This window comes from Hetaerina americana, unplaced genomic scaffold (assembly GCF_022747635.1).
Source record: "Hetaerina americana unplaced genomic scaffold, ioHetAmer1.1.p SCAF_12, whole genome shotgun sequence".
NCBI lineage: Eukaryota > Metazoa > Arthropoda > Insecta > Odonata > Calopterygidae > Hetaerina > Hetaerina americana.
In genome coordinates this window covers 25,656,700-25,670,584 of record NW_027286292.1, presented here as the reverse complement: position 1 = coordinate 25,670,584, position 13,885 = coordinate 25,656,700, and the positions used below count along the sequence as shown (strand labels likewise).

General features: G+C 39.7%; 1 protein-coding gene across 2 annotated transcripts in view; it reads right to left on the bottom strand.

Annotated features, from left to right (window-relative positions):
* Positions 1 to 13,885, bottom strand: part of MFS17 (Major Facilitator Superfamily Transporter 17) — a 165,829-nt gene that overhangs the window by 39,298 nt on the left and 112,646 nt on the right. The window contains exon 1 of one of the 2 annotated variants that reach the window (XM_071582792.1): positions 12,501 to 12,622. The exons of the other annotated variant lie outside the window; for it this stretch is intronic. The gene's annotated coding sequence lies outside the window, so the exon portion shown is untranslated. Of the gene's footprint in view, positions 1 to 12,500; positions 12,623 to 13,885 lie in introns of those variants that run through there. 2 annotated transcript variants of the gene reach the window in all.

Here is a 13,885-nt window from a genome sequence, read left to right as displayed (position 1 = left end):
GAGAGTGAAAACAATATTGGCGTTGGCAGAGAAAGTGCGCTGATTCCGCGTCTCACACCGACCAGAGACAAAATAATTACAGTAAGCGAAGTGTTTTTTTTTAGCAGTCGTGAGAATAATTTAATGGAGTTTTTACTATCGTGAATACATACAGAAAGTGTGTACATAATTATAACTTGCAGACAAGGCCACAAGAATTTGAAAAATAATAGAGAGATGCGGAATTCGTTTTTATGTATTTGACTCGCGTGATTGCGAGTTGATTATACTGATCTTCTCAGCAATATTAAGTGTACATAGAGTGTGTGTGTGTGTGAGAGAGAGAAAATAATTAGATGATTTTTGTGCTGAATAGTGCGCATATTGGAAAATAACTTAAAAGGACATGCATTTTGATTGTGTTACCCTTTGTAGGCAAAGCACTTTTTTTTCGTTTTCGCACATTCGCAAGTATTTGGAACTGCATAGTGAGCTTCAATGGTATACTCGTTTGATTAATGTAATGTAACACATAGGAGCATACTGAATTCGCAATTCACAACGACAATTTTACGCGACATAATTAAGAGTGCGTAGTGTTTATTAACAGGTGTTAACAATGTGATACGTTTGGAGGCTGTAGAAAACGGACACGAGAGTATTATTCTTAATTTTGCCAGAAACGGCCAAGGAAATTAAGGCGTGTTTTTCCTCATACTGAATTCCTGAGTAATTACAGTCGATTTATTTTTGAATGAACGATATTAAGCTTATTGCTTGTTGGATGTGATTAACTTCAATATAATGAAAATCGCTGGTAGTAAGCAAAATTCAACCGCACAGAAATTCATGCCTTTGAAGAAATGAATTCAAGGTCCAGGCGCCGTAATTTGATAACGTAAGAGTGACGCACAGGATTTTTGTGACGTGACACCTTGGTTATTCGCTTTCCTTGAAAAAGGGAGGGATGGAGAAGAGCCGGCATTGCGTACTTGCCTTGGCGATGGCACGTGTGAGGGACAGCGGGAGACTCAAAGAATTCGACGACAAAGACCATACAGCAAAAGTGACCTACGCCACTGTCGACTCCATTCTAACAAACTCCCAGGATTCAAATGTGACTTCACGAATACAGAGTCTACGTCTATGAGATCACGTGCGCCAATGTTGCGTATATTGCTACATGTTTAGCAGCATTAGATCCCTTTGTATACGATATACGTGTATATTACAAAATTCATATTTTAATCATGTCTAGAGACGTGATCATTTTGTTTAAGACGTCCGAGCTATGATTCATTCAATATACCCTTATTACTCCTTAGCTATGGGCATTATGAAACGAAACTTGGGGCGTGACACTTTCGCACTATTTTGGAATGTTACCGTTCCTCGCGAGTGACTTAATATTCACGATTACAGAGCCGTCTACGAAGGCTATGGCACCAACGAAATATATATCGCATCAGTTTCAATAATAACAGTCCTGCTTGGGTACTATAAGTTTGATGCAAATTTCTATACGCGTACATTTATATTTTGACCATTCTTATTGGCATGGAAATTTATTTTAATGAACGCACGGCTACAACTCATTCATCGTAACGTACATCATTTACCCCCAACTGCTCTAAAATGAGTCTCCGACGGCTGTTCATATTCTCTTCCATTTCCTAAAATATGGGGGTTGGAATCAATTTTTCCTTGCCGCTATTTAGCTCTGAACCTCACCATTCAAAACTTTGGGCGCAACACTTGCACGTGTTATTAGGACAAGTGCAACTCCAATATAAAAACGTGCCAAACGAGGAGCGCCATTCACACTTGACGCCAATACATTTCTGAGTGATATTTTTCCTAACCCCCTTCCTCCCATGTCAAACCGTCGCACATTTTCAACTCCACTCCTAAACATTTTCTCTTGGCCTTCCCTTTACTTCGGTGCAGTGTTCTGTTCTGGATCGATAAAATCAACCGAATGATTGACCATCCGTCTTTCCACGTCCTTTAGTGCCAAAGTAGATTATCCTACGGGTATCTGTTGTGCCCGGCGCGTAAAAGACGGGCGACCTCATCCACCCTCCATCCAGGGATAACATCTGCCGTTCAGAAGTAATGGACATACTATAACTATTTCTTGAGTTTGAAATCACAGCGGCTACGCCGACAGCGATTTCAAACTCACGTAGAAAATCGATGCATTCAAGATTTATTAAAAGTTATGCGTTCAGCCGTTCGAAATTATATATTTTTTGCCTGGCATGAAGACTCGTAATTTGATGATAACAATCAGCAGGTAAGTAAGTCATTTACGCCTCAATAAACCATCGCTATTCCGATAAATGGCTCGGACCTACGCAATGACTAGGAATACGAATTATTTTACCGATGTGAATAAAACATTAGGTCACTAATCACTGCGAAGATGATATCCATTGTGTGTAACAACGGCAAAGTATTATACGGAAGAGGTGACTGTTTATCCTCAATCTCACTCCATAAAGGACGCTTTATTATTATTGAATATTTATAATTATTATTATTAATGAGAATATTCGTGCTTTTCCAGGTTTCAAAGGTCATGAATCTCAAACCACTTAGTTTTCTCAAACTATTGCTACGATGATGCTTGCTATATAAAAAAATTAAAGCACAAGAACAGCAGCATTAACTTATAACAACGCTGACCTCCAGCGTTAGTCACATTCTGTAAAAATAATACGCAATCACTGAATTTTAAAATATGATAGGAAGCTCAAAACTGTAAAATTAACGTTTGAATCAGCATCACTCTTAGGTGCCTTCGAAATGGTAGTCCTCTATGTTTTCAAAGGACGAAATAGCACTGGCCACTACAAAATTAGATGCATTAATGGACTACATAATGGTCAAACTACAACCTTGAAAACGAAATACGCACCTAATTCACGGTTTATTCGGTTTTATCTCATTCAAATCCACGGTTTCACGGTTAAGTGGGCCATCTTGCATTGGGGCGTACTCTCCAGGGTGCACGCCCGCAGCAGGCAATGCGAAAGCACGCTTACGCGAACGGATGACCACAAACCGACCCCCGGGCAAATGGAATGGTGCAATCTCACAGGATTAAGCCATGCTCCTCTCCGTGACCGTTAATAGTAATTGTAGCCGTGAGGCGGCACTTACCTTGGTCAGGCGCGCATGACCACATGACACCTGCGAATGTTTACTCCGCAGCCTGCCACGGTGGCCCCTACCCCGAGTAAACACCCGTTATATAACACTTTCATTTTTCAGTGCCCTTCGCTTCTCCTTCACAAAACGAAGTATTAAAAAACCAACCTGCATCCTGCACCACTTGATTGCGAGCACACGCCATCGGCCATAGCCGTTAGTCATCCTTCTCATTTTGAAGACTGATAACCGACCGAACGCATCTTTGCTTATATAAGATGTAAACTCGTAATTGTATTCAGTGAGAAAACTTAATCAGATGTGACGGTGAGTGTATTTTCCAAGATAAGTTCCTTATTGCGCTAACCACAGAGCCATCACTATTATGAAACCTGAGACTCTTGAAGAATAATTACGAAGACTGCTTTGTTTCCGGTGCTAGTAATTTTCCAATTCAAGGTGGACAGCAATCGTAAAATTAAACGACCAAAATACCCGGAAAACTGCCCCATTGCGTAAAGAAGCGGTCCAGTCTGAATGAACAGGATGCTTATTACTGAACGCATGCCATAGATGTATATATCTTTCCTATATGCGAACTTGTTCAATAATAAACCGCCACTCTTATACCTCATCAATGATTATGATTAATCATTAGATTACACTTTGTCATTAAACTGGATAAAAAATGTCTAAACTAAGGAAAAAGTAAAGGGCCAAGAATTTTAAATGCCCCGTTTTCCCAGTTAATTTAGGCAACAATTGGTGACGGCGACAAGAGTACCAGTATAAAATATTTCCATGTTGCAATGAGAAACACAGACACCGCCGAAACTACCTCGATCCAAACATGTGTAACGGACAAATTTCAGCAAGCAAGCGTCAAGTGTGAATCCAGGTGAACCTCGGATATCCCGTAATATTGGAGAGAAGGTACGGGTTTCTCTCGGACAATCGAGGTGAAGTGAGGCGATAAAACCTGTTATGGGAGCGTTGGGGATGAATTTAAATCATTTTATAAAATTTTAATTCTCGAAAACTGCATCGTATAATTAAAAAATTAATTAATTCACAGTGAAAACTGCTGCAGTGAAAAAAGTCATATACACATATATATTCCATTTTTTAGGTAATCTACCGGTTAAGGTAGGTTTTTGGATGGATACAGCTACTAAATAAATATTTTGCGACTCCTAATAAAACACAAAATCCAGCATCCTACTCTACATCATGTCCCTCTTCATCTCTGAGTACTTTCTTCCTCCCTTCATCCTGTCCAACATCCCTATCCTGTTCCTTCCCTTTCCTCTTTTGCTTAACATTCTCCCCTAAATTACAGTCTTCAACATCCCGCTGCCGGTCAATACCCCCTTCATCCACTTTCCCTGCCTCCATAGGATTTCTCCCAACAAACCCCTCTCTTCGCCCACCATACCAAGTACTTCCTCATTTGTTTTCTTCTCTGTCCATTTCACCTTCTCCATTCTTCTCCACACCCACATTTCAAAAGCCTCCAGTCTACGTCTATCCTCCTGCTTCAATGACTCTGGGCACCTGCAGCTCCACCAAAGCTATGCGATTTTTCGGGTACCAGGTCTTCCTGGGAAACCATAACCGGCACAGGGAAAGGAACTGACCCCCCTACCCTGATGTGTGAATTTCACACGCCGTCGGGCTTAGTACTGGGTCAACTCTACTATCACCTACCAAACCGACCTTCGGGTTGATTACTGTGTTTATGGTTTCACATACACACACACACACACACACACACACACACACACACATATATATATATATATATATATATATATATATATATATATATCATGTTTTAGTAACTGGCATGTAAAGTGACAATGTGCCTGCCTAGAGTAGCAATATACAGAATAGGAAAGTTTCCAACAACTAAGAAAATTTAAGTGAATTATTTTGATGTGTTACACAACATAAATACACGCATTCTATATCAATAATGGATAAGCGAATTAAATGGCTTCCATCCATGAATTTCTAAGAGGAAACTGATAATATTCCTTAGGTAAATGTGACGATGATGGTTGTTTTTTCTCGCCTTATGGAATTTACCCAATAATCTGAAAGTTAAATAGATATCGTACGAAAACAGCATGTATGCAAATAAAAGGTGCTCCGTTTATCCATCAATTTCACCTAAACTAATGAAACATGCGAGGTCTAATGACACGGGTTAAAATGTTCTGCACAGCAATGGACACACATTTCTGTCAATCGTCTGATAATGTTTTCCTATACGCATACTCATACACCAGTCTTCTTTGTTTTTTATTATCGGTATTGGTATATAGTCCTTTTGGGGTTCCATGAATGTTTTTAAATGACATCGCAGGGCAAAATTGAAATTACAAGCTCTGTATCTCTTCTTCGTCGCCCCAAGAAAAGCCGTCCGCACGCTGAGCAATACGATTTTGAGTGGACTGCATGAGGCACATGGGCCGAAGGGGGCACAATGCTTATTGTCTATTGTTGAAATTCTGGGTTGTCTGTGTTTACTTAAAAGCATCCATATGCCACGCCGATGAGCAACCACAACCGAGGGGATCTAGGGTTTCATGGAGCAGTCACACCCGAGGGGATCTAGGGTTTCATGATCTTGCTCATTGGATAGAATCCCCTCACATTAGTAGTCGACACGAAGGGTTGAAGGGAGATAATGCCCTCTCATCCGCGCGCATTATCGTCTTCATCTCCTTATTCAAAGAACTGCGGGAGATACCGCCACACTCTCTTTAATGGAGACATTTAATGGACACCCACTATGTACATTAAAATAATTCCAAAATGTACAAATCATTCGCCTTGGCCGGGATTCGAACCCTGATCCTTCGATAACCGGCTAAGTGCTTTAGCCAGTAATGCTACCAAAGCGTCCTCTTGCGCTCGGAAAATTTAGGGGGGTTTATAGGAACAAGACGTGAAATTGTTGCATTATAACGCACATGAGCGGATGACTCCGTTAAAGTTACTCTCGCGGCATATCCCGCAGTTATTTGTATTTGTCTACGGTAAACACCTCTGTGTTTAAACGTAGGCTTTTGACCTCGTGGACTGTGGCGTAGTGCGCTCCACTACGAATACTTGTGAGACAATTTAAGTACGGTGTTTCGTTACATCTTGTTCCATTATAGCTTGTAAAACTTCAAAGTACGACAGGATGCCTCGGTAGCTTAACTGACTAAAGCACTCGGCCGGATACCGAGGGATCCGGATTCGAATATCAGTCAAGGCTTTGATTTATTTCCACTTTGAAATTGTTGCATTTCGACTCCTTTGTCTGACGATTTTCCGATTAGAGCAATTTTGAAAAAAATGCATAAATATTTTTGGATAGAGAAATAACTATTGATATTCACTTCCAAAAATATATATTCGTCATATATGAATACTATTGGCTAATATTCGTCAATCATCTGCTTGTTAGCTTACCTGGACAAAAATAGTCACCCAAACAAACATTCTTCTTACCAATTTCAACCCTTGTACTGGATTAAAATTAAGTCGCCTCTCGTTTTAAGATAGGTTTGGGATGCACCGTGAAAGAACAATCCTACGCTCCTCAGCCCAGTCTAACAAGACACACCCTAACACCCCAAACGACATTAAACTGTCTTTGAACTCCGCATCCTCCTTGTTCCGTCTAATATACCTGTAACTAGTCGTTTTCCGAGGTGCTCTACAAATAAAATTGATCGTGAAATTCTATGACTCCTTTTAATTGCTACTGCCACAGGGCGCGTGAGAGCTAAAAATACCAGAGATAAGCTGCCTAAAATACCTGACAGAGAAAAAATGTATTTTTCCAATGCCTTATGGGAGTGACCGCCACAGGATGAGTGCGTAGGTATATGCGAGTACATAACGTATGCATACATTCTATGAACTTCAGACGAATTTCTTTTCTAGTTTAAGGATAATTATAACCATATAATTCGTTGACTTTAGGTTTAAGAATTCAGGTCGTACTTTTGACAAACATTACTTCTACCACAGGTGAGCGCTGCATAGGATGCTAAAAAATTATGCACGCACCTGTGGCTAAAAAATTCAGCGCTAAAAAAATCTTGATTCTCCGTTAACTCTTGGAAAATACTAGTGATGGACAATACAGCATTTGATTTAAGGTTGGAGGTAACAATCCAAAATATAATTCGAGACGATAAGTCACGCTCGCAATTTCGAAACAACCACAATTGAAGAATCAAAGCACTGCAGCATTTCGTGATGCAAATTTTAAGCTGTGATTTCGCTTTTTCTTAGGATCGCATTCAAAGCTTAAGCGTGTGTTTTCCCAGAGAGGGCTGAGCTACTCTTATGCTCTTTCCTCTAAGACGAAGTTTGAGGTTAGGAAATGTCTGAGTGTCAATAGGTGTTACTTTGAATCCATGCATTACAACACTAAATAATATAGTTTTCACGAATCTTTACGATTTAGCTTAGTATTCCTGTCATCAACCACCTCTTTATTAATGCTTAATAACCTAGTGCAATCCTCTTAACGTTCTCAATGCCTTGGATTTTTCCTGTCACAAGCTTCCCAATGAAGCAGAGCAGAGGCATATCACCTGATCTAATTTACGTCCCCCTAATTTCATATTTACTACAACTTGCATACTTCATGGGGGTCTTATATCTTGGTTTTCTTATCCCTGCTTCTCATCCCATACCTTTCACACCGATTCTGTAATGTACAAACCATTATGCAATACCTTGGTTATGCTATCAATAGCCCGTGCATCCAACAATACAAATTATATAATCCACTATCCGCCAACGTACACCTTAAAAACACCGGTGATAACGTCCGGTCTTACCCTAACAGTAAAAACGATTTTGCAATCTTGATCCAAGAATTAAGGAAAAAAGATATTCCCTCGGTATTTCAATAATGCGACAATTACGTGGTGCCGGTGGAATAATGGCGGGGAATTTAAAAAATCACAAAAACAGCACCTAATAAAAATGACAATAATACCTAAATAACCTTAAGAAGTCTGAAAATAATTTTTCAACTTCGACCATGTCGCGAGCTATTTTATAATTTCAAATTAAAATCCTATTCTGTTTCTTTTATCAATCACTAGCATTGATTCAATTGCATATGTCCATACCTTTAATAGGAACATGTGTATTATGCTGGTATGTATTGATAGTATGGAACTGGAATAATTGCTGGTATGAAACGCACGTATTATGCTATTCACCCCCTGCCACACACCCTAGGGATGGCTTCCAGGGTACTAAAATATAAACACACAAAATAAACGTGTTACTCCAGTTCCAAACGTCACTCCAGTTTCGCAACCCCAAGATCCATCCAGCTTTGACTTAATTCCTTCCTAGTGAAGAAGCTGCAGTACACATTTATTCATGGGCATAATTACTCATTAATTAAAACTAAAATGACTGGCAGGAAAATGTGCAGCTGGACTAGGCAGGAAATGTCGTACAGAGACTTGCAATGTCTCTGAGTTCGACCCTCTATACTAAACACGCCAAATGACCCGCATTTGAACCGAGGCAGGGCCCGCTGGATAATCAACCGCTTTTATAAGTACGGCCGTCGTAAGGACGTGCATACGAAACGGTGTGGGTAAGAGCTGCACAGAGCTGTTAGCATTAGAACATACTTACCTAATTCTATTCCAAGCAATTTGAGTTTATATGAAAAATCGGATAATACTACAGGATAAAAATCCAGCGGAAATGGAAAGACAAACGCTCCAAGTTTCGTGATGATTATTCATTTAGTTCTCTTTAGTAAATATATCACGATGAGTGGGAAATTCAAAATGTCTAGCAGTTCATTCTGGTATAATAAAATTCTGCGACCAAAGACGTCAATTCTGCTCTCATTCCTTAATTTTATTCACGAACGGATTGATTCATTTTTAACTGATGTTCTTAGAAAAATTTCTAGACGCGATTTGTTTTTCAAAACTTTTTATTGGATACGTACATACCGACTACACAACCTCTTAATATTGATTTGTGAAAATCGCTCAATTGTTATCATTAATTGAAATACGCAGGCAAAATTTCCGGGCTTAAAACTAGTGAACACTGAAATATTTAACGCAACTCGTCCTACTGTTCAGAAATTGATTTCTTCAAAAGGGCAGTGCGCAACACGCTAAGGTCGGGAAGCAAACCTCAAACAATGGTTATGTATGAGGAACACTATTCAATGGATTGCATACAATAAATACTATTAATTGCATACATGCAAGTACTTTTTCACATCTCTAACTTTGGAAAAGGATTAGACAAAACACCTGTAATTTCCACTAATTAAAAAGAATACGATCCCGGTTTCGACTCCTTGAGTCATCATCTATAGGTTCTTCTTTGACTTAAGAAGTCGAAACTCGGGTCCTACTTATAAAATTTAGTCGAAATTACAATAGGGTACCTATTCCTCTTCCAATAACTGAATGATTTCACAAATTGAAACCAGCGACAGTATGATTTGCTGCATCTGTGCTACAACGGTGGAATATCTTTATACGCTTGCGAATAAATATTAGAGACCAATTTTAAGAAGTGGACTTCAGTGTGCGGTGCATACTATATTTGTGATATGTACCGCAACCTACGCATTTTGTTACCATTATCTTTTCCTCTTTTTCACCCGGGTGAAACACATACGGGGAATATGCGGACAAGCTAACAAAAAATTAGGATTTATTAGAAGAGTGTTGGGTAAATGCGACGAAGCAGTCAAAGAGAAATGTTATCTTTCGCTGGTTAGGCCTCATTTAGAATATGTTGCAATGATACGTGATCCTCACGAAGTTGTTGATTGCCGAATTGGACAGCGTTCAGCGTAGAGGAGCTAGATTTGTAAAACGTTATCATGATTAACTTAGTAGCTTATCCAAAATATTAGAGGAGCTAGGCTGGGAATCACTTACGGAGCGAAGGTTAAATTGAAGGTTAAATCTCTTGCATTAATTGGAAGGATCTCTTTACCAGTTATGTTGAAAATGTATTATTGCCCCCATCGTACAAAGGTAGGACAGATCATTTCAATGAAATTGGAGATATCACTTGTAGAACAGATAGATTTAAGATGCCATTTTTCCACGAACGATGTGGGATCAGAATAACATTTTCCGACCGCGGTAGGGGTCATATCCGGGTCAAAATGAATTTGGTGGGTATTCACCCCCTGCCACGCACCCTAGCGTTGGCTTGCAGGGTACTAAAATTTCCAATATCTAAGAACTATTCCTATATGGTTTAAGAACAATTAGTTCTATACATGTTAAGTAACTTAACCAACTACAAAAAATGTATTTGTAAATAATTGTCGTTTCCTATTTCAGATTGACCAGCTTTTTGCTAAAACAGCATAATTGATATTAATTATTGTAGAGTGAGATATTATTTGATTCATTGATTTGTTCATATTAATACCTAAATACCATCAATATGAATTCTATAGTCCAACTGTATAGTATCCGCCGTCACTTTGTGGAAACGATTCATAATGAATAAGAAATACTTGGTTTTTCCACACAAACTTTATTTTTACGACCGGGTTTCGACGAGGATCGTCATCATCAGGTAATTATTTCAGAAATATACACACATATATATACCCTTGCAATGCTGAAAATATGAGGTGAAGGAGTAAGGGACAGAGTTATTGGTCAGTATGGCTAGGGGGGGGAGGGATTACGGGGTGTAATTTGGTCGGAGAGTGGGTGGGGACGGTTAGTCCTTTGGGCAGGCAGGTAGAAAGAGGAAGGAGAACGGGGGGGGGGTCCCCCTTGTTCTCGGGGCTGTTGGAGGGAAACGGTTGATGTGGGAGTGAAAGGTCGAGGAGAGGAGATCTGAAGGTGTATAATACGTCGTTAACTATTTTGCACTTGGTCCTTTCACTCTTGATGATTTCCATCTGTTCGAGCGCGTCCATCCGGGGTCCTTTTCTTTCCACATGCATAATTTCCAGCTTAAAATCACTGGAATGTCCGTTATCCAAAAGATGTTTTGAAAATTGGGACGCACCATTCTTGTTTCTGAAGGAAGCTTGGTGTTCCTTGAGCCTTTCCTTGAATTTCCTTCCCGTTTGCCCCACGTGTTTACGTGGGGCAAACGGGAAGGAAATTCAAGGAAAGGCTCAAGGAACACCAAGCTTCCTTCAGAAACAAGAATGGTGCGTCCCAATTTTCAAAACATCTTTTGGATAACGGACATTCCAGTGATTTTAAGCTGGAAATTATGCATGTGGAAAGAAAAGGACCCCGGATGGACGCGCTCGAACAGATGGAAATCATCAAGAGTGAAAGGACCAAGTGCAAAATAGTTAACGACGTATTATACACCTTCAGATCTCCTCTCCTCGACCTTTCACTCCCACATCAACCGTTTCCCTCCAACAGCCCCGAGAACAAGGGGGACCCCCCCCCCCCGTTCTCCTTCCTCTTTCTACCTGCCTGCCCAAAGGACTAACCGTCCCCACCCACTCTCCGACCAAATTACACCCCGTAATCCCTCCCCCCCCTAGCCATACTGACCAATAACTCTGTCCCTTACTCCTTCACCTCATATTTTCAGCATTGCAAGGGTATATATATGTGTGTATATTTCTGAAATAATTACCTGATGATGACGATCCTCGTCGAAACCCGGTCGTAAAAATAAAGTTTGTGTGGAAAAACCAAGTATTTCTTATTCATTCTATAGTCCAAATTAAACGTTTATAGAAAACCGCGTATTGCAACGAACATTATCATAAATGGGATTATAGCAGGTCACACCAAATACATATTGAATCAATGTTGGGATAGACATAGTAATTGAAGATGGGCATTCCAAAAGTAAAAAATATTATTATTTTCAATTTAAAAATTGAAAGCACAATGTTTTTTGTTCTTAATGTGTTTTATCCTTATGCATAACACCTTGAAAGACTGCCGAACGATATCACATTTTAACGGGAGTGGACAATGTGGCACAGCTATCATAAAATTGTCTGACTTTCTCCATGGTGACATGCTGAAGAAAATTCTGTCTTAGTTAGCACTTTAGAATTAAATACAAACATGAAGACGGATTTCCAGACAACTTAAGGATTCCAACGTATACTTTAAATACCTGTATAACTACATTTTATCCGATTCTACTGAACGAGGAATAATTCCTTCTGTAGTAGCACTTATTTGGGGTGGCGACTGGCAGCTATGGTCACTTGCGCCATCCTGGCTGGGTGAGTAATTCGGTGTAATAGGATGTTCTGAGAATTAAGGCAGGGTGAAGAGAAACCCGGCGTCGGCATTACCCTATTAATAACAGAAGGTCCCAAGAGGACGCACAATTGTACGTACCATCCGACGGACGGCGTACTCAAAATACTCTCCACATAGGACCCCAACGTAGAGATCGGTCTACGACTAAAAAATCCTCCCACCAATAGGATTCAAACCCGGGTCCTCGAGGAGGGTAGCCAGCACATTAGCCAGCGCACCATTCTCATCCCATACTTCTCTCTGTATTACCATTTACATGTATACCTGCAAAAAAAATTCTTTTTACTTTAGAGGACTACGAAGGAAAAAATTCTTACCATAATTTGTACTCTTCTCAAGTGAAATAATGGGTCATAATCCAAAATTTTAAAAATAACTTATTCGGATATGATAGACATTGAAACGTCACTGAACCATAAAAAAGAGTATAAGTATGAGGCACAGTGGCAACAGAAATATTAAGACAAAATTACAAGAAAATTTCACGATGAGCAGACCAAACTTAGAAATCATCTTCTTCTAGTTTTTCGACAATACGATTAGCTTAAGAAACAAAATTGAAAACGGGAACTTTAATAAAATAAGGTGTAGGGTAGTGTACCTATTTCGTGTAACGACAGAATACACATTTCAATACTGAAAGATTTTTAATATGGGAAAGATTTGTATGATGAGAGAGACAAGGTAAGTGTTAAAGTTTTCCAAATACCGGCAGGTTATTTATAGACATGGAATGGGGGCGTATGGGACGGCAGCGCGCTCCGCGATAGCACTGCAATCACAGCTAATTTACTGATAGGTAAACAAAAACGAGTTTCTTTCAGCGTAATCGCAAAACAATTAGAAAGGCTTTTTTTTCACTTTACAGACACTTAAAATCTAGGACATTTCCAAGTTTTTCAGGCGCCTAGCCGCTCAGTAGGTTACCGATTGAAAATTCAGGAAACCCAAGATTTCATACGAATCTCATACCGAATGGGAATTCTGAAAAATATCGACAATTTTACATGACAACTGAATGATCGAATAATTCGCTCCTTCCGTCCTGTTGCTTCTTTGAGTAAATATTTAAAATTCACTCCTGCATAAGTACGACAGGTGCAGCAACACAAAAGTAAAACATTACGTATACCAAGTGCACGCACGATATGCACGATTAAGAGCACGTGCCGGTCATTACTGCGAGTGAATCAACCTGCCGTCAGCCGTAACTCCCTCAGACAAGAGCCAATCAAAAGACAACATCCTATCAACAGTACCAACGATACCTAAGTTAGTTTAACTTTCCGTCGTTGGTATTTTCTCCATCCATCTCCACACCCAAATATTAAAATCCCCATCTACTTCGATGCAGTGCGAAATCAATAATGTGGGGATGCAAACAGAGGCGACGGTGTTGGATGACGGATTGTCCATACATCAAATTAACCTCAAGGACGGTTGCCCATAGCTAACCGTAAGCA